Source organism: Tauraco erythrolophus, chromosome 5 (assembly GCF_009769465.1).
Source record: "Tauraco erythrolophus isolate bTauEry1 chromosome 5, bTauEry1.pri, whole genome shotgun sequence".
NCBI classification, from domain to species: Eukaryota; Metazoa; Chordata; class Aves; order Musophagiformes; family Musophagidae; genus Tauraco; species Tauraco erythrolophus.
Window position 1 is genome coordinate 4,512,235 of NC_141469.1, and position 27,194 is coordinate 4,539,428.

Sequence of the window (27,194 nt, forward strand, 5' to 3'; positions counted from 1 at the left end):
TGTGCCAGGCTGACTACTAGCAATTATTTAGAGCTGCTTGTCATACAGCAGATAATACAATCCATTCTGACTTTTTCATACAGAGCATTTGCTGTCGTTTTTTTTAAGGTTCTTAGTAAAAATTTACCCTAATCCAGAGCTAGAAACTCCAAATTCCTTGAAGTACTGTGCACAACCTTGCTCTACTACTTAGAGCTAAAAAGGCTCCTGCAAATACAGGGATCTGGAAACAGACTAGAGAGATTTTTTCAACTAGCTTCCAAGGTATTAAGAGAAGTCCAAGCCTGGAGGGCAAATTGTTCGGTATTGCAGCCATCAGCTGATGCCTGGGAGTCTCTGCATCCCTTTCCATCTCACCCTGGAAGGCTTGCTTCAAACTAAAGATTGTTTTTTTCATTGCAAGGTCTCGAGGACAGCAGCATGTGCGTCTGTACTTCGCACAGGGTCTTGTTCCTTTGTGCCGTGGTGGTGGAAAGGATAAAGGCCAACACGCACTGTTATTTCTAGCTTTGTGAGTCATTCTTACAGGCATTTAGCGTAACTTCTGCGCACATTCTTGCTTAGGTAATTTGGTTTGCCATCCCAGTGTGTCCAACGCTTCAGCTCCCTATAACAGTGTCATTTTTACTGTGAAGAGCTGAGGTGGCATAGCAGTGGAGTTATGGGGTGCCAGGAGATATCCATTCTATGACGTTTGTTTAATTTACTAGTAAATGCTCCTGAAACAATGCACGTTATTTCCAGCCAGGCATTCAGCACTGGCTTTGAAAAGACTTTTTAAGGACTTCTCCTAGCTGTATGCGTTCTGCAGGCCAAAACAGCATCTCAGCTACTGCTTGCCGTTCTACTGTCTGTTTTCAGCAACATCTGGTCACGTTTGTAGCTCACTGAAGGGCAGTGACCTCTGATTAAGTAGAAGATGTATCCATGAGATCCTTTACAACAATGTTGGTTCTGCAGGACTAACAAGAGAACAGAAATCAGTAAAAACCTCTTCTGAGTTAGCAGACACCTCTTTGTAGTCAACAACACGGTGTCGTTATATTTAGAGCGTTCTTTCGAGTTACAACCCACTGTATCGATTTATTTTAAACAAATGCTTTCAATTAAGTCAATGTCTTTTTCCTTCACCTCCCACTTTCCTTGAAGTTAGACTGATTTGTGTGACACACTGTTACTTTTATTAGCAGATCATAAAACATGCATTCTCTCAAAGGAAAAGCTATGCCTCCTTTCCATAGGCGCTTAAGTGCCCTATAAACAAATTGGAGCCAGCATCTCCGTAACCATAAAAAATTAGTCTGCCCAAAGAATGCTAAAAAGATTATTCCTAAGGTGGGTGATTAACTACCCCGAAATAAGGAATTCTTATGAAGATCTGTGCTTGTTTGAAGCTGCAGCCGTGTAAGGATTATGCTGCAGTTTGCTTTCTGTTTCAACTTAGAACAGCTTTTGTGAACTAATTCCCAGATCAGTTAGGCATTCAGGCATAGAGAATAAAAAGTAACTACTGTTGTATGTGAGATCCAACCAATTACCCGAAATACGAACAAAAGCAGCACGAGAACACAGAAGTGTTCTAGCATCCATTATAAACAGTTTCAATTTCCTTTTTAAATGTCAAGTACAAAATACATATTTTACATGCAAATAATACTGGACTGTTGTTGCTAATATACTCTTGAAATTACATTTTCTTAGCATGACCTTTCTTGCTAACATTAACTTACATTTTAATTAAATCTGTGGCCACTTTCATTTCATGCCAAATATCCCCACGCCATATATTACCGAACTTTCATGTCAGGAAAGAAAGTTTAAAGGTCACGGGTTTAAATATTTACTTAGGATAAACTTTTGAAATAATATATGAAAGTGGTTACATGACTGTGCTATCCCTACTGGTTTGTAGAAACAAGGTTTTTTTAGGTTTAAAACACCCCCAACACCCCGTCTTTCACTAAACTCTATGTCAGGATGAGAGTGAAGTATTTGACAAGGTTTTAACTGCAGTGAAATACTCTTTCTGTCTCTACTGTGTGGTGCTTACAGGTCTAGTGCTGCTTCACCAACACCTGAGGCTATTTTTTGTCTCAGTAATGAGGCAGCACATTCTGATTTTCTTTCTTGGGGTAAAAAAAAAAATGTTGTGACAGCTCTGCATTTAAAAGTGTAGGGGGCAGACTTCGTTCTGGTGTAAGTGATTACAATCTGGTGCAAAGTCGATTGGGTCTTTTGAGGATATGCACCCTTATTTAGATGGAAATAGTATGTTAACCTGTCAGGAAATTCAGGCTGCTTCATGCATAGATGTTGCATTTTTACTCTTGAACGGTCTCTCTGAGGGGAACCCCGAATGCCACTTTGAGCACTTTCCCTGAAGGAAGGAGATGGAGAAAATTCCTTGTGATGACCTGCCCCACTCCCTTTCCCCAGACAGACCCACGCTCTTTGCTTCTGCGCTGCCGCAGACATGCTGTCGGTTATTGCTGTGATTTAGCAAACAGGCTTCTCGGCTCTAGGAAACCCTGAAATCTGAATTTACTTGGTTTTCTCTGTAGGTTTCTGTCATGCTCTTATTTTTTTAATATCGTTTCATTATGCATTCTCAATTCTCACCCCAGCCCCGAGCTTAGCAGTAGAAAGTTGAAAATTTAGACACCCATGGAGCATAAGGAACAAAGATGTATTTTGGAATTAGGTCTTGGCAGCTCAGCCTCTCTGCTGGAGCTCACAGCATTTCTTAAAGGCTGTCTAATCCTTCAGGTTAGCCTCCTGCGTATTGGACGGGGAGCTTGGACCTTGCCTTTGGTGTTGAAATTGTCCCAGGCTCAGAAGCAGACCAGAGCTAGAAACTCTGGTTTCAGCTTTCTGTTAATTGACTTCTAGCTTTGAGACATCAGCAAGCTGTGAGATTCTCTGTAGGTGTTTGCACAGTCTTGGGAAGAAAATATATTTAGTTCAGGCTCCAAAAAGCCACAAAATTATACAGATCTAGACTTTTGCTAGGGTGGTTATAGTGCACTTGGGAGGCTGTTTGGAAAGGGCTTTTGACACTAACCCCTGAGGTCAGCAGAAGTTGAACGGGAGAAAGAAGGAATTCCTGGAGGCAGAGGATCTTTGCTGTAATTACGTCATTGTTTATTGGCCTTTTAACAGTATGTTAACAGCGATGGTTGTCTTGTATCAAGTTAAAATGCTACAGTTGCTGTTTGCTTGTATAGCAGAATGACAAATCAAGAAAGAAGCAGAAATAATCTATCATGTCTTAAAAGAATAAATGTCTTCCTCAAGGTTTTAAACAGCCATGCAGCTTGGATGGAGGGGGTTTTGAGGTATCAAATGAGTTTGTTATGTGGCAGAGTTTCATTCCTTCTTACAGTGTCTTGGGCATTTCGATTGCAATTTTATAAATACTCTGTCACTGACTTCAGTGATAGATGGCCTGAGGGCAAGTAACTTTACAATATGATCTCCTGCTGTGTCTTCAAGATGCCGATAAACTGCGTTTACAACTCATGTTCTCCAGATCTGGAGCAAGTGCTTTTTGTGAAGGAAATGTCTTCCTTAAGCATTAAAAACAGAAGGTGCTGTAGTTTCCTGTTTTGATAGGATCTCCAGAACTTTTTTGAGGACTCATCAGGAATTCATTGCTTTAAATATTATCTAAAAAAATATAAACACAAAGAAATCCAATTTTTCCTATTTGGCAGACATCAGACATGAGTGTGTGTTTGTTCCTCAGCGTTTGGGTTTTGAGGTTGTGTTTTTTTTGTGGTGATTGATGTCTTTTTTTTTTTTTCTTAAATTATATAACAAAGACAAAAGACAGACCGAAGTAAACAGGAAAAAAAGCAGTGACATGGCCACAGCAATTCCTTTTAGTTATCATAAGGGAATCATCAGCCAGAGGAACAAGATAAGCAATGAAGTATATACCACTGAGCTCTGCATAACTAGAAGCAATTTTTGATCAGACTGAGCACTTGCTTCACATCAGTGCATCTCTAAATAAAAGAAGATACAACCCTATGGCACTGTGTTTATAAAAAGAAAAATATGGAGGGGGGGAGGGGAAAGCAAGCCAAGAGCATTATCCTGCAGTTGCACCCAGTCATGTGAATAGAAGCTTAACAGTTTAATTAAGCTTGTTTGTGGGCTGTGTTTTGATTCTTACGAGTTTTGCAGGAGAACTCCCATCGGTTGCTGTTAGGGCCAACTGGAAAATTTTCAAGACAAGTTTGGCTTCTGACCCAGGATTCTGATGCATCTCCTGAACCATCTGCAACGGCCCACTGGAAGCAATGCCTGCAATAGAGGAAATTTGAGATGGAAATTCCGCTAGTTACTGAAAGTTGGCGGCAAGTGTAGGGTTGCCAGGAAAGTTAAACTTGGCTTACAGTTTGTGGGCTTCGGACACGGGTAAGTGACACAGCACGGGCTCAGGCAGCTCCTGCGTTCCCAGGTTAGGCCACTGAGTCTCATAACACTTCTGGATGAGAAATGAAGAAGTAGGAAGAGGAGTAACTTGATTCTCCTCAGTCAAAGTGGCAGCTGGAGAACAAATCAAGTCGAGCATCCTGTGTAAGTGCTCATTCTAAAGAGTAACTCAAGTTTAAGAATAATGTATGTGAAATACCTCCACTGATTTAAAACCTCCGAGTGGCCTGCAGCCAGAACCTTGTAAAACGTTCATTTATGCAAGTGAAAATGTGCCTGGCAATAAATGGCTACTAATTAAATTTTAAAAGGTGCTTTTAACCTTTTCACCTTATTAGAAAATAGTGAGGATCTGAATCTCCATTAGACCATGCCAGCTTCACACTGTTGTAAGTGCTGCCAACTCTGTTTAGATGAAGTGAGGTGGTAGAATAGAGAAACAAGGGAGAAGGGGTTGTGAAGGGATGGAACAGTTCCTAAAAATGCATCTCCTTGAAACTAGCCGTTCATATCAGGAAAGTTTCTTAGAGTAGACACTCTGTGCTAATAACACCGTCTTGGGTGCTATGTTTCCTCTTTCTATGATGCTCAAAAAAAAAAAGTAGTTATGAATACAGCAAGACTACAATTAACATCTCATAACATGACACAAAAAAGTCAACTTGCATATCTTCCCATTGCTAAACGAGGGGAGGATTGTGGAGGTCAAACTCCATATAGTTTGTTAGAAATTAAGTGGTTTTGACAGGAGCAGGAGAGAAAAGAATGTAATTGCCTGTACGTGTTATTCTGCTGCCTCATCACCAGTGTCTGTGTGGTGATGTGTGACTGTGCTGAGTCCTTCTCAGGTAGAGAAGAAACAGGTTGCCCAAAGCAGTTGCTCTTGGCAATCCTGGTTGTCTTCCTGAGAGAAACAGCAAGAAAGAGGCAGCTCTAAGAATTGCCCAGTGGCAGCTGGTTGGAGAAGGCAACTAACCAGTTTCACAAACTCTGAGATGCTGAAGCAACCAGGCAGGATTCTTACAATTGATGATAAGCTTAGTTATTTTGTGTTTTTATAACTTTGTGCCATTATTGCAAATGCATGTTTCAGTGAAGTGGCTTTTCTTGTTGTTACTCATTATTCTCTAGGGGTAGAACTGACTCTGAATAACCTAAAAGATTAGACGCTTCATTTTCTCAAGATAAAAAAACTTTTTGTAAGGATTAGGTGAAAAGTCTTTGGAGCATCTAGCATATCAAGTGTGTTCTTCCCTGGACTCCGTATGGGAAATGCTGAGTCTGAAGGACCTAGCTTTAAGTGCATTGCCCACAAAACCAATGTTCATGTTAGACGTGGCCAGGCTACAAGACACCATTTTGCCATGTTTTCTCAAAACCATAAATATTTTAAATATATATTTAAAAAAAGTTACATGCCTAAACAATTCATAATGCCCTGCAACTTAAAATACCACAATTGAACCCAAACCAGAGATCAATTTAATTATCAGCTATCATTAATGCTTCAGAGATCAGTCACAGGGACAAAACATTAGGACCTAGAGTTTCCAAATGTATGAGTTATTGTTTTCCTAACACTTGCAGCCTCCTTGCTGGAAAGCAAGACATAAGCCCAGGTTAAGACTGAGACTTACAAAATTTTTAGGTCTTGGTACATCTGGACTACCAATACTCCCCAGACTTGCAAGGTTTAGAAAGTCCATAAAGTCAGACCTGCTTTATGGTGCTGGAGTTGAGGTTCTATGTGAGGGATTCCTGGTGTGGTTCACAGCCCTGGGCTGATGCAGCCGGGCACAGAAAACTCTCCAGTCTGGGAGCACTCTGCCTGATATCTGCTGAGTCCTCAGCCGTTTTGTAGCCGGCCACCTTAAGGCTTCCAGGCAGAGAATTACAGTTTATAAAACATCTATTTCAAAGCAATTATGAAACAGCTGTCATTGCAGCAGAAGTGTTTTGGTATCGTAGAGGTATCCAGGTCACAGGAAGAGGCACTGCTTGCAGACTCGGAAAACATAGGCGAAACAGTAGGGAGAAAAGATTTCCCATTCCCCATAATAGAGAGCTCAGCTGCTGTTGGGTAAGACAGGGCTTAATTCTTTTTCCCAGAATGTATAAACAAACAAACAAAAAAATCATCCGCTGCTTTCCATCCTCCTTACCAGTTTTTTCTGTTTCATAAAAGAAATTATTAAAATGCCACTAAAGACCAAGAGACCATCCAATTCTGTATCCTTACTGCAGCAGGAATTAAAGCCCAAGGTTTCTTAGGTGAAGGTGAAGTAAGTTCATAATGTATGTATGCACACACACCCCCCCCACGCTTGCAGCATGCGGGAAATGTGTCCTATCTCTGATGGTGATCTTTCTTTTAGCACGGTAACCTTTTTCAGGCAAGAATATCTCCAAGTGCCTTGAAGCAGAGGGAACGTTTATGGATCTACATAAATGCATAATAATACTAGTCAGTGCCCTTAGCCATGAGATTTGATAGACCTTGTAATTTAATCTTAACTAGTGCAGTGTGTCTGCAGATAATACTCTCTTTTCATAGCCACAATCCTAGTGCTTGCCAGAAAATACCATGCTGTAGTAGTTTTAGTATCCTTCAAAAGTAAAAACAAGGCAAGAGTCACCTTTCCGTGCAAATAAATATTCTAGTTGTAATAAAGTGACATATATAGAGAAGTAAGGACAAGTGCAGTTTTGTATCGTTACTCCAGGCATATTTAATCTCTTGGCAAGTGAAAGGGTGTGGTCTGCTAGAAAAATTAAACATGTCAAATTTTTTCTCTTAATGCAGTACTTGAGATGTTTGAGTGTCTTTTAGACCCGTCTTCTGGTGACTGCTACTAGAATTTTGCTTAGGATTGTTTTATGCCATGCATCTTCCTTCTATTTCTTTTAGAAATACCAAAGAGATGCTTACAGAGTGATAGGAAAAGATCTATTTTTTACTAGGTAAATGGTCACGAAATTGTGTCTGAACAGAATATTTTAGTTTCTGTGGAAACATGTTAATGAATTTATTTGGCTAAATTTATTGGCCAATTATCGAGTTGCTTCTTGTATAAACCTTCTGTTGTTTTTCTAATGCCATCAGTGCTTGGATTTTGAAAATCTTGTATTACTTAATGATATTAATTATATATTTTATATTTATATTATATATTTGCTAATAACATATAGTGATATGTTATTAAAGGTAACACGTTTTAACAGCCACTTTTCAGAAATTTCTGCCCATTTTGGCACACCTGTTAATATCTTCCATTTTCCTGTGTACAGAAATTCAATGTGTTTGTAAAACAAAAAAACAAACAAAACAAAAAAAAAACAAACCCAAAAAACCCCAACAAACCAAAAAACCAACCCAGTCCTTCCCTTTCTACCAAGACAGTAAGTGTGCCAGAATTCTCTCTATCTTTTTAAATATATATTTTTTTCCCCTTTTTTTTCCATAAATGAAACCAAATCACAGTGGTTAGCGCTTCTGGCCTTACTTGAGTAGGTACCTCAGCATGTGCTTAGTTTTTAATTACAGGAGTCTCATTGGCTTCAATAGCACTGCTGAAGAGTTCAAGTTACGTAAATGCTGAAGTGCCTCACCAAACTGAAGCAAAAAAGTCTGACAAGATAGACATGTCTCCTCAAACAATCACATGTCTAAGACTGGCAGCAACTGTGTTTTAATTCTCCCTGTTTTCCCTAGCATGTTTCTGCATCGAAGTCATGTTACAAGTCAGATGTTTTTTGCTAAGGAAGCTTATCCTAACAGTTAGCCATTGTCTCAACAACAAAAATTATCAAATGTATTGATACTAGAAGGCTACAGCCTGAAATATCTTTTTTTTAAGTCATATTTTCTATGACATTGGTACAATAATTAGGAAAATATGTGAAGCTGAAGTCCAAAGGGCAAAAAAATCCGAAGTATATCTTTACAGCAAACTTAAGGAAACCTATTCAGAACTGAATATTTTTCTTTCAATATGACAATGACAGTGTCTGAGTTTGTAAATTTCTGACTGAGACAATTCAGCAAGAATAGCATCTTATGTTTCAGTAGCTCATGAACATAGAGTCAAAAGAGCTCTTTCTTGATCGTGCTGTTGTGAGCACTCCTCATCTAGGCTCATTAATAGTTTAAGTTAATTTATTTTAAAAAGTGAGTTTCCTGTATGATCTAAAGCTTATTTATGATTATACTTAGAAAACACATTTCCTTACTAAGAAGCTTTTCCACCTCAGGCACAGGAAGAAGGCGAATACTGTGAGGCTGAGCCACAGGGTCCGATCGAGTGCAAGGCAGCTGGTGCTAAATGAGTAGATGAGCCAACTAGCAGCAATCGTCTTATGTCAGTGATGGCATCTTCCTGTCTCTCTGGTTTCAGCGAACGCGGTTGCATAAAATTGTGTATGGCTTCTGAAATTGGTCTCCAGAGTCAAAAGCTTTCTGATCGTTCAGAAGCAGAGGCTGAAAGACAAGAAAAATACAACAGGGTTGCAATTTCTTCTTGAAACCTGCTGGTTTCCTGCTCCCTGAGCTTGGTGGTGAAAACAGAATGATGAGTACGCAGGAGGGGAACGGGTGACAAATACCAACTGACACAGATGCAAAGCAAGTCTTATGATCCATGTAAACTTCCAATTTGAGAGTAGGATGCTGTAGGATACCTCATTAGTGTGTGCTTGCACGGAACAGAAAGGGGAGTCATTTGAATACCATGAACATGGAATTAAGCAAGCCTGAGACATGGCATGCAGGAAGATGCAGTTCTGAAAAGATGTTACGTTAAAGGAGATCTGTGCCTTTGGATCTGCTGTCATTACCTGGACAGGGATTGGTACCGCTTGTACAATCCTAGGTGGGAAATGGCACTGCAAAGCATTCTCCCTCATGCCAGACTGGTTTTATGAAAATTACCCCGTCTCCCAAAAAATCTGATTTGTGATTTCTTTTCGGTTGTTTCAGGTAGTGTTGGTAAACCAGCCTATTTTCAATGCTTTTGGCTCCTCGTTCTGGAGACTCTGACTTTCTCTTGCACATGGAGAGTTAGTTACAACTGATCACGTCAACGCTGTTTTTAAGACAACTGAGCAGCAAAGGGGAGAACTAAAACACTGATAGCAAAGATGGTTCTGCATTTTTTATTCTGGCAAGGAAATTGGAAAAGCTTTCCGTTCTCTTGCTGCCAGGGCTTATTCAGGGCATTTAAATTCATGTTTCCTGTCATTACCAGAGGACGTTAAGACCTTCTCTCCCTATCCATGTAATCATTTCCAGAGGGGTTAGAGAACTTCCTCAAGAAAACACGCAGGTTTCAAGTCTGACTTCAGTCATGAGGCAAGGCTTGTGTCTTCTGAGTTTCAGGTGACTAATCCAAACACTAGATGTTTGGCTAGATGGTGGTGTGGTTTGAGAGAACGCAATCTCTGAATGAATATACCCACGTCTGTCCTAGAAGTGATGCAGGCTGGGATGTGCTGAATCTCAAGTGTCTTGTTGTGAAAGGAGTAACAAAGGTAACAGGTCACGGTACTGCTGAGTTTGAGATGGTACGCGTAGAGAAATAAATTTTGGGTACTTAGAGAATGTAATCATAAATGGTGCAGAGATTTGAGGGACTGGAGCTTGAAAAATAAAGAGGATCCCTTGTGACTTTCCTCTTGCCACACCTGAAGATATGACTGAACCTCGGCACCTTTATTTCCCCCCCCTCTATCTACCAGGCCAGTAATTCAGTTAGGGGAACATAGATATTTAGCACATTTTTGCTATAGTGATTAGCACTGTTCCTGTTACAATTAGGAGTAAGAATGTTTACTTATGTCCTTGGGGTAAAAGGACCCCTAAGTAATTATTATAATTGCACAAGAATTGTTTATAATTGCTAGTCTTCCCGGAATTGACTTTCAGAGGAAATCCGTGTGGCCAATAGCATTACTGCCTCCTCACATCAATATTGTATGAGTCCCAGAGCACGGATACCCACAGGGCAAAGTAACAAACTATTAGCATTTCATTAACAAAATACCACATTGCAAGACTATTACTCAAATGATTGATGACCCAGGCGGACACATCTTCAAAGGTTTATGAAGAAACAGTAATGCGGTCTTATTATTTTTCTTCCCCATTACCCCTTTCCTTTTCTTTTCTGCCTTTCAAACAAAAATTTGCCATGATTTTCAGATTTCCGTACATTAAATTCTTACATTAATAAGAGAATAAGTGCATCAGGTCAGCAACAGTGTAATTGTTTTCAGAATATTTTTCGATGGGTTTTAACACTAATGTGAAAAAAAGAAATCAAACCCAACACCTTCAGGTTGTATCCAGACTGATTTTTTTTTTTTATTGTTCCAAGACAGACTAAATTGCTGCTAATTAGTGGCAGATTTCTAGGTGAAATGTTTCATGTGCACTGTTGGGCTCCGTTTAAATTTAGATGAAAGTGTAGCATCTTTCTGAACAATCCAGTCACTCTTATGTCTGTAACAGAGAGGAAAAGAGGAAGTCCTAATATCAGTAACTTGGCCTTGCTGGAGAACCAGGAATAACCCAGTGATGGAGCCACTGATTGAAAAACATGATATATAATACATGTCATTATGTAATAAATACAGGAGATGCCCCACAGATCCATCAGTCTGCTAAAACAAAATGAAAGCAAGTAAAAAAAAAAATTTAAAACTTATATTAAATTACCAGAATTAAAACTCCACATTTTTATTCCTGTGTCCATATTTAAGCATTCCCTAAATGCTCAGTTTTAGCTTGAAAAAGACCATGAGCATCCAGCACTTCCTACTGACTTGAGGTTATTTGTTCAGGAAATTATCTAAGATTTGAGGCTTCAAATTTTAGACTTGTGTCTTTCTAAAGACCAAGACACTTGGAAAATACAAATAGAGAATAAAATTCAGTTGTCCTGCAGAGGAAATGATTTATTTAAACCCAAATCTGAGTTGAAATGAATATCCTCTTTTGAAAAATTCATTAAAATTAAGGTTTTTTGCAAAGATATCTGGAAGAACATTGTCTTTCAGATCATTCAGCTCCTTTGTGTATCTTACAAGCTTGGCCAAACAGCTGTGTTCAGGTCCATAAAATCCCTGTGTTATCAGCATACCTTTGAGGTTCTGGCTAGTGCGTGTTTAAAATGGATTACTTCTCCAATATTAAGGTCGAAGTTTTGCATGGAACAGAGATCCCAAGAGGTTAAGATGAAATGTAATGCAACTCCCTTCACGCCATTTCCTCTGTTTTTCCACTGGAGATAGACAGCTTTATAAGTCATGGGCTATTTGCATTTCAGGTAGAAATGCATGAATCAGCCTCCAGTTGGTAGAGAGGAAGTTGACAAAGATGATTTTTATTTATTTATATGTATATAAACTGTTTTAATTGCTTTGCTGTACAAAACATGTGAGGCTAGTCATATTATTGATATCATCATTCCTATAGCCATTTTATCAATGGCTACAGTTGGAAGTTTCTCAATTCATTCTAACTATTTTTTAGAAGGTAACTTTTTCTGTGAGAAAAAAAACTGAGTCCCACATAATTTAAGTCACCTCTGCTGTGAGAGGAAGTGAATAAGATCTCAGGCAGCAAACAGAAAAATAGCCATGACAAACGAATCAGAAAAAATTTAATGTATTTAATACATTACATGGCCTATACCATAGTAATAGTTACCATTAAGAGGAAGAGTCCTGCTCGAGCCTGATCTTAGACTATAGCAATTTCCTATTACTTTCTATCCTTAAGAGTTACTCTAAATAAAGCATGCATGGATAGGCTTAGATTTGGTAGGAAGTTAGGGAAAACAGTAATAGATGCTATTTGATAGCTTGATGTTTCCATCAACACTTAATCAAATGACTTAGCGGGTGATTCTATAAAGTTGGAGGCCTGATCCTGTGACTGTGACATCTGCACCAGTCTTGTATTATGGACCAGGGCACTTGTACCAAGCTGAGAGCAGAAAAATATCTGCTATGTGACACTCCCAAAACACATCTGAGAAAAATGGAAAAATATTTAAAAATAAACACTGCTCTCCTCCTTCCCAAACCACACCACACCATAAATAAAACCTCAGAATATTGTCATAGAGCATATTCTTCTGTTAACTAAGAATATCACATTACCACAAGAGATGGCTGCTTTAGCATTGAGAATTGTCTCCTTTACCATCAGTTAAACCTACTCCAAATTTTCAGTACTTAGACTGATCCTTCTTAGACAGGTACCACAGAGTACAGCTGCACACTGCCGAGCTAGGTGTAGATTTGCTGGTGCCAAGCTGGCTGCAGTGCAGCCCTGCAGAGGTGGTTGAGGCTGGTGGGGCAGCAGGCAGCAAGGGTGGTCAGCTGAAGCACAGTTCCTCACTCACAGCTCTGCTGCCTTCAGCAAACTGGGCTGTAGATATTATCACTCTGTACCAGCCCACCTGGAAACTTGACTGTAACTGGGATGAACGTTTGGGTTTGCGAGGACTTTACATTCAGTGAAGGGATTAGTTGTGTCATGAGTAGAGATACACCAACATCTGGGGAAATATTTTCAGGATTAGAGTGTCTGTAAGTAAATGTGTTCTAAAGTTTCTATTGTGTCTTTTGTTATTGAATAAGTATGGTCTTTCAGGCTCTAAACTCTGCATTCAGTGTATCTGGGTTCCTGATCTTTACCCTGTATCTTTCTGTGGAACTCTAGTTTAGACAGAACTGGTAAAATAGGGCATGTGCAAAAAATCTTTTTAAATTCCAGCCATCTCGGCTCATTCTGAGTCATTCTTAGAATACTTGTGGCATCAAGATGAAGCAGCATGAAAGGCTAATGATACTGCTAAGGCTACAGCTACGAGCTTATCTGTCTTTTCTCCTGATCTGGAAAAAAGATTCAGTGAATACAGCGTTCTGTCAGTTTGTCTTATCTCTCTATCACCCTGTGAGATGCGTTCAAATACATGACATTCATCACTCATCACCACAGGCACCAGCTTCTCTCTGTTACACCACCACTGCAAGGGATGTACATCAGAAACCAGCAATTAAGGAAGTGGAAGGGTTAAAGAAAGCTAAAGATGTTAGTAAAGGTGTCAGGAAAATTAATTTCCTATTTTAGTTCTGTTTTTTTTTGTCTGCTAAGATCTCCAGGAAATATTCAACATGTTATCTCAGCCATTTACACTTTTTTTTTCAGTGTGATTTATCTTTATCCATTTACAGCAGAGCTCCCGCTGTTCACTTTATAGTTTTGTTTTTCGTTGTTTTGGTGAGATATGACATTAATTTGCCTTTACATCTTTTATTCATTTTAAATATGCAAAAAATTTCTAAAATGTATTACCACATGAGTTCTAGAAAATAGAACATATGATTTTATTAAAAGATTGGAGATACATGTACACACACATATATTATTAAGAAACATAGAAATCTGTCTTTGAAGAAGATGTCACAATATTTGTGCATCTTAGTCACACTTTTTAAAATTAAGGTGAAAGCATCTGTGAACCATACTATGTACTCCATTTATAAACTGGTGGTCTTTCTGTTTGTCCTAGAGTGAGGCTCAGCATCTGCCTTCAGCAGCTCTCATGTGAAGGTTGCTTTGCAATGTGCAGGCGTTCTTCCTGCTGACAGCTTGCAATGGGAAGACTTGACCCTTTGTGAATTGCAGGGGTTTGACCTGCAAGTATGGACATAACGGCTGTACATGTGTTGTAATAAAAAATGAATTTGCACAAGAAGAACAAATGAATGTATAGAATCCAAAATGCCACTCCGCATTAAAATTGATTTACTAGTCAAGTAAGTATGTAATTTTGGCTTTTTTGTGAGGGGTGTTATGAAATATACAATTCCTTTAATTTACAGAGTTTGCTATAAGCGTAGATCCTGTTTAAACCTGACTTAGACTGAATCTAATTCATTGGATAAGCTATGCTGTGTTTTAATACCTAATTCCATATACTGCGTAAACTGAATGTTGTTTTGTTTTCTGAAACCTGTAGCCAGAATTTTGTAGTGTGTGGTCATGTTTTGGCCTTCTGTGTAAACACAAGACACCTATAAATTCTCTTACTGAAAGACACTCGGTCCATTTCTTATTATCCTTATGATATTAAAAAGCCCGGAGCAGCATCCAGACAGCGATGGAGTTTTTTTACTGTTGTTTGTATTGGACTTCTATGTGAGTGATAATTTTGTTTTACACTTTTACAAGCCAATAGAAAATAGTTGAGCGTAGCCTTTTAAAGTATTTTTCTGCCATTCTATTTTCATTAACTTGAGAAGAAAGATGGAATTTCAATGGCTCACAAATACTTGCTTGTTAGGGAAAACCATTTAGGTGTCAAAGTTTGTGGCAGGTGTAAATTGAATGATTCCATATGATCTTAAAAATGACTCAACCACAGCATCAAATCCCTTGTTAAAAGGTTCAGAAAAATGCAGAACAACCTCCTTTAGCATCTGTCACTTTAGGAACCTTTACCTTTTCACTAAGATTGATGAAGAGAGGAACCATGGCAGATCTGTCATGTCCATGCTACTTTCCCTGAAAGCTATTAGACTCACAGAAATCATCCTAGAGTCTTTCAGTACTCAAAAAGCAGAATCTTTGTGCGTGTTCAGCTCTTCAAAATGCAGCAGACTTTCTCCATAAAGCAAATATCATAAATATTTCTTCGTAAGATTCCATGTTGTGATGGTTATCTCAAGTATCTACAAGAGCTAATTTCATATTTAAGACTTCCAAGCTGAATCTGTGACCAAAAATACTCTTGTCAACTTCGCCCACATCAATTTCACCCTCTGCTGGACCTACGAATAGTAAGACTGATGGCAATTTGAGATTGTTTCTTGATGTGCTTGTCTCTGTTCCTCAAGAAAAGAGAGGGAATAGCGCCTAGATAATGGCATTGCAACACATGCTGTGTGGTGCATGGGTGGCAGCCTCAGCAGATGAACTGAAACCTAGCCTGCTTCAGTGATTTTTTTGCTACAGATGTAGTAGCCAATACCCTTTGACTGATTTATCTGGAATACCAGAGCACCTTGACCATGTTTCAAATACTGTGAGAAACAGGGTATGAATCCACAGATTACAATATAGTCAAAACGGCGTGGAGGAAGCTGTCAACCTGAAGGGAAACAACCAACCTCTGAATACAGCAAAAATGGTGCCGATGTTTTGTTTGCTGCCGAGCCAAACTTAAGAGCACTAGCAACCAACGTGTCAAAATTGCAAACAATGACACTTCTCAAAAATACTGCAGCTTTGAACAAGGTATCTGAAGTACAGACTCATTATAGGGGAAAAATAAAAGCCCACCAAGATTTCTTCCTTGTTGCTAGATGCCATGTTCATAGAATCGTAGAATGCCAGACTGGAGGGGACCTCCAGGATCATCTGGTCCAACCTTTCTTTGCAAAAGCATGATCTAGACAAGATGGCCCAGCACCCTGTCCAGCTGAATCTTAAGTGTCCAACGTTGGGGAATTCACCACTTCCTTGGAGAGATTATTCCAATGGCTGATTGTTCTTACTGTGAAAAATTTTCCTCTTGTGTCCGATTGGAATCTCCCCAAGAGTAAATTGTACCCCTTCCTCCTTGTCATTTCCACAGGACTCCATGTAAAAAAGGCGTCTTCATCTTCTTTGTAGCCATGCTTTAAATACTGGAACAAAGTTCTTGTACTAGTATGTGTATGGAAAACATCCAGGTAGTTCCAACCTATACAGCAGGACCAGGACTTGGAATCGTCCCTCCTCACTCTTCAGAAAGAACTCATTGTCAAAAATAAAACTCCTCCTTTACCTATTGTTATTAGGCCATGATATTACATCTTACAAGTAACCATGATGTCTTTTGTTACTTGTGTAGTACTTTCAGCATCTGCATCTTAACCCAGTTAGCTCCCGGGGTCCAGTGCAATAGCTCTGGAACGGTACGGCTTACAGCAGGAGCTTTAGAGCGAAAATTCATGGCTTTCCATTAAACTTTAATGTGGCTCATATTCATCCATATGCCAGTTCTATAGATCACACACTGCAGATGCTTATAGGCTATGTCATGCAGGATGGTGTGAAAGTTTCCAGGACTTTAAAGAGAAATGCGTAGAAAATTAAAGCTTTCATTTACTTTCTTGAGATATTAAAGCAGTTTGTGAAAACAAATTACAATGGTGACACATTCTCTGTTCTTTTTGACCTGAGCAAAAGTTGAGGGTTGTGATGTATTAATGCAGTAAATGAAACATCAATGTAGCTGTGCTTTGCAATGCAAATTAATCTCCTCTTTAATAGAGGAAAAATTCACTGTTGCTAATTGTAATCCTTAAAAAAAGTTAGTTTACCAATAGATAGAAACCTGCTCTGAAACTGATGCATATGAAAAAATGTTCTAATGCAGCTGTGAACCAACAGCCCAAGCTGAGGAAGTATGAAGGAGAATTTAAAGTCTGGGCAGTTCTACTGGTTTTAGATTTGTTCGTCAGTGGAATGAATACGTTGGTCCCCGAGACATTTCAAAACCGCTCTGATAGTTATGTCACCTCTGTGATGCATGGTTAGGTCATAACAGCTCTCGGGCCTTGCAACATCTCTTGTGCATTGATGCGAGATCTCTTTGTCCAGTACTAGTTGGAAAAGAAAAATAAATAGAAACCAGAAATTGAAACCATTTAATTAAAAGTTTTTTGTTATTTCTTTCTGTTGTAGTGGCCAAACTGATAAACTAGTAGAGCTAATAGAGCACTAGCAATAGCAAGGCTGATGAATTTAAATCCTGTTAGAAAGAAAGAACAGGAATGAGAAAAAATTGGAGCTCTACCTTTTAGAAACTGATGGGGCCTGGACTTGTGAGTGTTTGCAAGTGAGGGAAATGTTTCCTTGCAGACATTTGTGTTTCCAGTGATGTGCCTGGTTGTTGCCGACTTTAGGATGCAGTACGCAGCTATTGTGTTACGTGCCCTGACTGCTGTGTTGTGTGGTTGTTAACTGGAATTTAGTGATGTAGTGAGCTGTCTGTGGGGCAAAAATAAGCTGAAAGAAGGGTAGGTAAGGAAAAAAACACCTCTGGTTTTATCTGTTGTTTGTTTTGGTGTTTACCAGTCAAGTGCAATGTGTTATCTTAAACACTGGGATAAAAGTAGATCTTACTCTAACAGAGAAAATAATCTTCAGGCTCTGTTTTGAGTTAGCTGCAAATATTGAGCCAGGTGAACGTGGCAGATGGTCAGCAGATGTTGGAGGTAAGGCTGGGTGAACCTGGAGACACCAACTGGTTTACTGTCACATAGCTGACCTGAAAGGGCTCATCTTCTCTAAGCTTGATCTGCGTCCAGGAATTAAGGTCTAGGTGTAACAAGGGATCTGAGCTTGGAAATATTTCTTTGACAGCCACCTTCCCCCAGCGTTGGTGGTGCGAGAGTCATCCAGGAGACCCATGCTGAGCAGAAGAGGACAGTGCTGTGGGGAACCCTTCACGTGCTGTTTTTTGGAAGCCTTTAAAAGGAGAACAAGCATTACAAGGATAGAAAATGGGACTTAGACTGAAGGTAAGTTCCTTTACTATTGGTAAATAGAGTCACAGTTAACTTTTTATTTTTCTTCTAATCTCTGAATCTTGTGTTCTTGTTGTCCTGGGGCCTCAAAGTGGCCCCTGTGGACTGGTGAGAAGAGAGGGACTGGTGTGTTGGGATGGTGTTCTTGTTGTGCTGGGGCCTCAAAGTGGCCCCTGTGGACTGGTGAGGAGAGGGGGACTGGTGTGTTGGGGTGTCTGCAGGGAGGGCAGAGGATAGGGGTTTCTCCAAGTAGGTACCTGCATGTTTCTACCTGAATGCCCCTTCAGTTACATGCCTCGTGGAAGCAGCTGATCTCTAATTCACATACCTTTGCTCAAAGATAGGAAGGATTTTAGGTGCTTCTTTCTCCTGTACTTAGTGTTTTCTGTTGTCAAACTTGATGTCTCTTCTGGAGAGAGAGTTGATTTTGCATGTATTTTCTTAGCCAGCTGTTCCCATTGACCGCAGTGAACCTGGGTGCTGACTCCAGAGTTGGAGTTTGAGAAGGGGCAGAGCCATCTGAGAGGACTTTGTGGTGCTTGGGGCTCGCAGTTCTTTCAGGCTCTCAGTTTACCTATCATCTGGCATTGGTGATTTTTCTGAGCTAACCTAATAATCATTAAATCTACTTAATTCAGAATCAATACCGTTAATGGGACCATTTCTTAATTAAAGTAGAATAAAAATTATGGCTAGCTAGCCCATCTCAGCTCTCTTCCCATCTGTGCTATTGAGGTATTCCTGGCCTGCCTACCACTGGCCACAACAGTGAACTTCGTTGCAAGTGATGTTTTTGATTTCCTTATATCCTGAGAAATATTTAGATATCTTATGTCCTATGGACTTATCCAGAACGCAGTCATAATGTAGTCCCCAAATAAAACTGATAATAGCTCGGGGTGTGTGATTGTATGATATCCTGCTTTGCGTTTTATAGATTGTATTTTAAATCGTGACAAATTCAGTTCTTGAAATTTGATATTTTCAAAACAATTTAGAAACAACTATGTGGAGTTCTTAATTTCCTCTGAAAAGGAAAAGTAGGATCTTGTGCTCTGCAGAGAAACACACCAATGGACCACAAGCCTGACGCAATTGCCTTCCTAAGCAATGAGAGAGGAAAAATGTGACATTCAGTCACTTTCAGCTGATGTTTTGTTTCATTCTAACAGCTTTGCTTGATAATTTTTCCTCCAAAATAGAAATTAATGTCACAGTGATGAGAACACTGCCAAGCAGGAGTAGAAAATGATTTGGCTTTTAAGATAAAATATTTTTTTTTAAGGAAAGTGTATCAAGTATCATTAGATCTCATGAAAAAGTAGTAAAAAATGATTTGAGCCATAGAGATAACCCAAGTCTTCCTGCTAAGCTTTAAGATGGGCAAAAAATTAGATTGTTCGTATTCAACATTCAGTATGTCAAACAAAATATATGCAAGAGTCGGTGACAGCAGCATAAATGCTAATTGATGGGATGCTGGGAATGATTTTGCATCGAGTGCTAATCAGGCTGTTTTTCCACGTATCAGCGTTACCACTCAATAACTGACAACTTTTAGATTATCCCGAATGTGTTGAAAATCTGCTGTGCTTTCCAAGTGATTTTGACAGTTGTGGTCTGCAAAGAATCCAGAAAACTCAAGCAGTAGGTTTCCAAGTAGCCTAGACCGAGTAAAATATTTTTCGTTTAACTTGATAAGAATTGGGCAGAATACCTTTATGGAATATCACAGCTTATTAAAGAAAAAACTTATGAAGTTTAAATTTATTCAGATTATTGAGAAATGCCATTTTATTTTTGACAAGTCTGGTTCTAAATATTTTGGGAATTTTTTTTTTGACTATGTCTTAATGAAGATATGATCCATATATGCACATGTTTCTGGAAGGACTAAAAGATCAAACACCACCAAATACTGAAACCGTGTTATGTATCATACACCACGTTCACACTGTGAACAGTGGAAATGAATAGCAGATCTGTCTAAGCCAAAGAAGACAAAAATCATCTTACATCTAATGAGCTACTTGTAGAGATAGAGTGAAAAGTGTTTCCAGAGGTTAAAGAAGGGACTCTGGTTTGTGTGGGTTGGTTTTTTTTTGCCCCTCTGTCCCCCTTGATGGATTTTCTGATCACTGCTACACTTTCTTATGTCTCCAGGTATGCACGTGTTTCTTTTGCATTAGTAAGTATTGCAATACTGTAGCCAAATCAGTGTAATTTATTTGTGTACAGAAAACTGTAAGACTCTTGTTCAGGATAGACCTACACAAAAAAATCTAGAGCAACAGAAATTTTTTCCTGCCTCACTAGGAAGGAATGTGATTGAGCAGCTTTGCTGGCACAAGACTTCAAAAGTGTCTCTTTCTGCCAAAATACCACAATGAAATCCGTGGCATTCATGATCAACAAGAGGTTCATTTCACTCTGGTTCAAATACATTTATTCATTCTGATACTTGCCATCCTACACTTTGGATTACTTTTTAAGGCTCAATAAAGCAGGGATTTTTTTTCTTGGAGTGGAAACAGCAGTGGTCAAAACCTGGCTCAGCACTGTCAGACATCACCCCAGCTGTACCATGACCTCTGTGAGGACCAGGCAGGACTTCCCCCTTGGGACACTGTGAGTCAGCATAGGACACAGTGGGTTGGGACCCACCCCTGGGCTGTGCCTGTGGGACCTCATGGGTCCATCCCACCAGCCTGCAGGTTGGGATGTTGGGCTATGACCTCTTGGGATTAACTGTAGAAGGTGTTTATTAATACTTCACAAGTGTCTAGTGTTGGGGTATGTCTGTAGTATGACTGATATTGATCCTGAATGCAGGTTAATTGCAAGTCATTAGTAAATCAACAAACCCCTTCGATCCTGTTTAGACTACATGAACTGAGCAATTTTTCCCCATGACGCACACCAAGAGTATAATGGTGTTGTACTGAAGATGGTAACAAGTACATAAAATTTCAGTAAACTGCATTTGCAGAAGTTTGTAATCTGTAATTTTAGATGGAGTGTCTGCCAAAAGTATTTTTTTAAAAAGGTGTATTTTGGAAATGTGTTGGGGGTGTGGTGGTTTTTTTTTTGAAATTCAAAATCTTTATTTTTGGATTGTTCCAAAGTGCTCGTAAAATTTTGTTTAATACTAAGGAATAACAGAAACTATGAAATGGAAATATAATTTGCATCTTAAAAAAAAAAAAGCAGCTATAAAGCTAGCACATCAAAACATTTCAGCTGTCAAATTTCATAGTTCCACAATGAAGCTTGTATCTTTGCTTATTGTCTTGGGTTTGTAGTTTTATAATTAGAATTTGAATGCTAATAAGATGAAGATATGGAATTTTTTTAACAGAAACTAGTTTTCAGGCCATTAACATATTTATATAAGTAATATTAAATGCGACCCTTAGTTAAAAATTCACAGCAAATTAACATTTCCCTCAATATAAATGATATTTTAAAACTACTTTAATTATCCATAATGGAACACAATATTAGTTGGAGATAAATTCTCACAGGAAAAATATGATATATTTATATCAATAAACTTAGCTGTGTCAATTTGACTTGAAAGGAACACTTAAGCCTACAATTTGGTTCACAAAAAATTTGAGCATTAAACTCACACCAGGGCAATGGCAGAATACTAAGCAGAAGTAGAATTTCTTTTCTCTATATAGTCCAATTTTGAAAGCTTATAAACGTGTCCAATATCTTCATGGTTAGATACTTAAAGCTTTCTTTTTATTTAGGTAAGGATATGTTTCAATGCATTAGAAAAGAAAATACAACCAACGTGTATTTCCAATGCACTGTTTCGCAAACACAGAGATATTAATTTGAAAAAAAAAAAAAGAAACGCGTTTCAACTACAAATGGCACATCATAATGTCACAAAAATGCTGATGTCTCAAAGAATTAAGTAGGGTTTTAGCTTTAGCTCTCCATCTTTTTCCCCACTAACAGAAATGAATATGTAGTGTCTTAAACAAAGTAGTTTCCCACTATAATCTCTGATACTAGTGTGATTAAGAAAAGCATTAAGAAATGTTGCTTCCTACATGATGCTGAAAAATCAGTACTGCTAGGGAGAATGATAAATACTGGAAGCTGCTATTAAAATAAAAGTAATTACTGATATATCTATACATTTCTGGCACTATTTAATTTTTTTTATATCATTGCACATCATGGCTGCTTAATAAAAATTCCAGATTAAATTAGTTTTAGGAAAATTCTAGAAAACTAGCCATTTAAAATAGTCATTATTGCTCCAGCCCTGGGGTGCTGGATCTGACTCAGAAATCTTTTTGGTATTTTTTTTTTTTTAAAAAAAAAAGAGAGACATAATATGAAGTGCTCAGGGGTCAGTATAAATCAGGACTTGCTTTAGTGAGATGAAGCTCATAGTTTCGAAGTTTTATTCTTAATGAGCATGAATTCAACCATGATAACCTGATCATCTTCACTCCATTCAGATGTATGAAGGAAATGGTACATGGATTGACTTGTTCAGGGATCTTGAAAACTACTGCAAACCCGTGTGCAGTAGGAGATGGTAGGTAACTCCAATATGACCTAGGGATGCAAAATTGAGTTCAAGGCCTCATTTTATGTTCTGGCCACATCTGGTAAGAAAGCCCATTCCTTGAGAGCTTTGCTTGGTAAAAAAGAGAGCAAAAATAAGCGTGCTCCTGTGGGACAAGGTGCTTCGATAGCAGAAGAGCCATCTGGGCGTGTTTAGATGTGATCTGTAGGTCCTTCTCCCTGGCAGTCTGAACAGGAGTGATAACTTGAGCAGGAAAAAAAGAAAACAAAATCACACTGGAAGAGCCATCTCATATTCTACCATTTGCTGGCTGACCTAGATTCACTCTCTGATAGTTATGCTGTTAGAAAAAAACCACTACATATTACTTGGATGTGTACTGGAGCAGAATTGTAAGCTAGAAGCAATTACTAGATTTAGACAAGCGTATCTGGGTTACTTAAAGACTTTGAAAATTATTTAATCTTGAAATGGAACATGTTATGTGTTGTCTTTCCATGTATACTAACACAAGGATTAAAGATACAAAACCTCACAACCCAAAATGCTAAATAAGTCTCCATTAAGACCCAGGCAGATCAACCTGTTTGATCTGCAGGCAGAAGGAATAACTACTGGAGCTATATGACTTTGAGATGACATATAATCAATAACATTTTGGAGGCATATAAATTTGTCAGTCTAGCTGTACACAAATCATTTCTTCTCTTTGCTGGAAGATTTAATCAGTACTAGAAGGGCCAAATTGCCTTGCTCTTATTACTAAAGGGTATAAGCCCCAGAGATGTTCTCCTAAGATAATCTTTACTTAGGAGGTAGGAAGGTTTCATCTCTGCACTTAGACCAAAAGAGGACGAGAAACTGTTTTCGCAGTTAATGAACTTTTTTGGAGGCTTTAAATGTTTCTTATTTTGTGTAAGAAGAAAATGAAGTTTTTGTGAAGTTTATCACCTAGTCATTTGGGCATTGATTTATCTGAAGATTGGCTCCCAGACCCTGATAGTTGGCCGGTCCCAGGTAGGAATGAACAAATAACTGGAGCAGAGGAAGAGGAGGTGGGTAGGAAAAATTGGGCCAGCATTTGGAGTGAGAATGTGAAAAGTTACGTTTCAATTTAAGGAAACCTTTATGGAAAAGGTTAATTTGAGAACGTGTTTCTAAAAAAGAGTTTGATAAAACACAAAGGTGTGGATTTTTTTTTTGTTAAAGACAAGTTTTGCTGTATGGCTTGAAACTCATTCTTTAAATCACATAAAGTTTTTGCTTACCAAACTGAAATAACATTTTAGTGCCACTGCACTGTTATCTGTGAGGCCAGTGCTTATACTTAGCTTATTCAAGAAATATGAAACTGGGGTTCAATTAATCCATCAGCCTGAGGGCATTTGACTTCTGTCCAGGAACTTGCTCAAAACATGATGGACTATCTCATTTAATAAATTAATATTTTTCTATGAAACATTACTTATCAGCCTTTTCCTCATTGTGGAACATAGTGTAGGGAATCCATAAATTTTTTTCTGGTTCAAGGACTTTACCATCTTCATTTTCCAACAGAAATCAGCATATTTTAATATTAAACAAAAATCTTGACTTAAATAATTTCCCTGTGTATTAAGCTCATTAAGAAGTATCAGGCTCTCAAATCCATTAATTTAATATGAGTAGTGTCGCCTGCAGTAACGCTGCGGAATTTATTGCTGAGAGATAACATTTGGATAAAGAAACCATTCCTTTACAAATGACTTCTGAAAAGAAACCACTGCCCTTATAGAACCTAATTTAATTCATCTTCTAGATGAAGGCAGTAGTCAGTAGGAAGAATTTGATGTTGTTTAACCCTACCCTTATGAATATTAATAGTCAACAAAATGATTCTTCTGTTTATTCATGAATACTATAAATGTGCATTCAGAGCTCCAGCTCTTAAAGTTGCCAGTAGTTGTTTTTGTTCCTCTGTTCTTGTAAACAAACTCTCTCACTTTGCTTCATTTGATTTATATGAAATTTTAACAATAGAAGTTATGGTGAAACTCTCATTTGGGAGAGAAAAGGATTAATGCATGTGGACCATGCCTGCCCTAAGCTGCACTTGGAGAACTCTGCCGAGTGTCCGTGTGTATGACTTGAGAATTAACATCTACAGCACCTGACGTTTTAAAACACATAATTATGCTAGAATACATAAATAGAAGTAGAGTTTTTAGGTCCCTATGTGAACAGAATCTAATTTCAATATGAAAATGTAAGAAGCCTTTCTTTAAAAGACCAAAGTTGCCAAGTTGCCAAGCCACTGGCTATTGTATTCGAGAAGTCGTGGCGGTCTGGCGAGGTCCCCGATGACTGGAAGAGAGGGAACATAACCCCCATTTTTAAAAAGGGGAACAAGGAGGACCCGGGCAACTACAGACCGGTCAGCCTCACCTCTGTGCCTGGCAAGGTCATGGAGCAGATTCTCCTGGGAACCATGCTAAGGCACATGGAGAGCAAGGAGGTGGTGGGTGACAGCCAACATGGCTTCACCAAAGGCAGATCGTGCCTGACCAACTTGGTGGCCTTTTACGATGGGGTGACAACATCGGTGGACAAGGGTCGACCAACGGATGTCATCTACTTGGACTTGTGCAAAGCTTTTGACACTGTCCCGCACGACATTCTTCTCTCTAAACTAGAGAGTCATGGGTTTGATGGATGGACCACTCGGTGGATAAGGAATTGGCTCAATGGCCGCACTCAGAGAGTAGTGGTCAACGGCTCAATGTCCAAGTGGAGACCGGTCACGAGTGGCGTCCCTCAGGGGTCCGTGTTGGGCCCGGCCCTCTTCAACATCTTTGTCGGTGACGTGGACAGTGGCATGGAGTGCACCCTCAGCAAGTTCGCCGATGACACCAAGCTGTGTGGTGCCGTCGACACGCTGGAAGGGAGGGATGCCATCCAGAGGGACCTCGACAGGCTGGAGAGGTGGGCCCGTACCAACCTCATGAAGTTTAACCAGGCCAAATGCAAGGTCCTACATCTGGGTCGTGGCAATCCCAGGCATAAATACAGACTGGGTGGTGAATGGATCGACAGCAGCCCTGAGGAGAAGGACTTGGGAGTACTGGTGGACGAGAAGCTCAATATGAGCCGGCAATGTGCTCTTGCAGCCCAGAAGGCCAACCGCGTCCTGGGCTGCATCAAGAGGAGCGTGGCCAGCAGGTCGAGGGAGGTGATTCTCCCCCTCTACTCTGCCCTCGTGAGACCTCACTTGGAGTACTGCGTCCAGTTCTGGAGTCCCCAACATAAGAAGGACATGGACCAGTTGGAGAGGGTCCAGAGGAGGGCCACGAAGATGATAAGAGGGCTGGAGCACCTTTCCTATGAGGACAGGCTGAAAGAGTTGGGGCTGTTCAGCCTGGAGAAGAGGAGGCTCCGGGGTGACCTTATAGCGGTCTTCCAGTACCTCAAGGGGGCCTACAGGAAAGATGGGGAGAGGCTGTTCAGGAGGGCCAGTTATGATAGGACAAGGGGTAACGGTTTTAAAATAGAGGGAGGTAGGTTCAGGTTGGATATTAGGAAAAAATTTTTTACCATGAGAGTGGTAGAACACTGGAACAGGTTGCCCAGAGAGGTGGTGGATGCTCCATCCCTGGAGACGTTCAAGGCCAGGTTGGACAAGGCCCTGAGCAACCTGATCTAGTTGGAGATATCCCTGTTCCTTGCAGGGGGGTTGGACTAGATGACCTTTGAAGGTCCCTTCCAGCCCTAACCATTCTATGATTCTATGATTCTATGATTCTATGACCAAAGCGAACCAAACTTTATCTTTTCATACATAATGAATTAATGCAACGAGCAAATCGTTTAAACAGTATTAACCTGGGTACAGCAGACTCGGACTCGGTAGTGTCAAAGTGGAGATTTCACAGTTTAACAGTGGGGCTGGAAGGCAGCCCCAGCTTTGCAGAGCCCTTCTGCTTCCCATGGAGCTGGGGAAGTCCGATGGCGCAGCGCTGCGGAGACAGCATCTCTCCTGCATTTCACGCCTTCGGGGACACAGTCTATTCCTAAATCTCATGATCTCAGCCTTCAGATGGTGACCCGTTCCAGCTCCCGTGGAGTTTTATGCAGCGAAGCCGGACCCAGCCTCTACCCACAAAAACCACTTACCGTCTCTGTGCAAGATTTGCATCTTTGGGGCCTAGCGAGAAGAAGAGGAAATATATTTCTGAATAATGTGGTATTTATACACTCTCAAGATGAAGCCATGTTTTGAAAAAGATTTATTTTAATCAAATCTCATTAATAAATACTAATATTAAAAGGAGCTGGGTCATCCATGTTAACTTTGAAAAGAGCAACATCCCTCTAGCAAAATTTGAAAGAGCAACATCCCCCTAGCAAAATTTCACTAACTTTTTAAAACTTAATGCAGTATTTCCTGGAAATGTAGGGAGATACATTATTCATTGATCAGTATTTTCCTCCTTTCACCTGAAAAGTACTCTCAAAAAAAAGTACTCTCAAAAAGCATTAAGATGTCTAAAGCTGGATTTGAAATGGTTCTAGGAAAGAAAGGAAAAGGAAATATTTGAGAGAGTTTGCACTGGAATCTAAATTTTCACTGCGGTTTCAT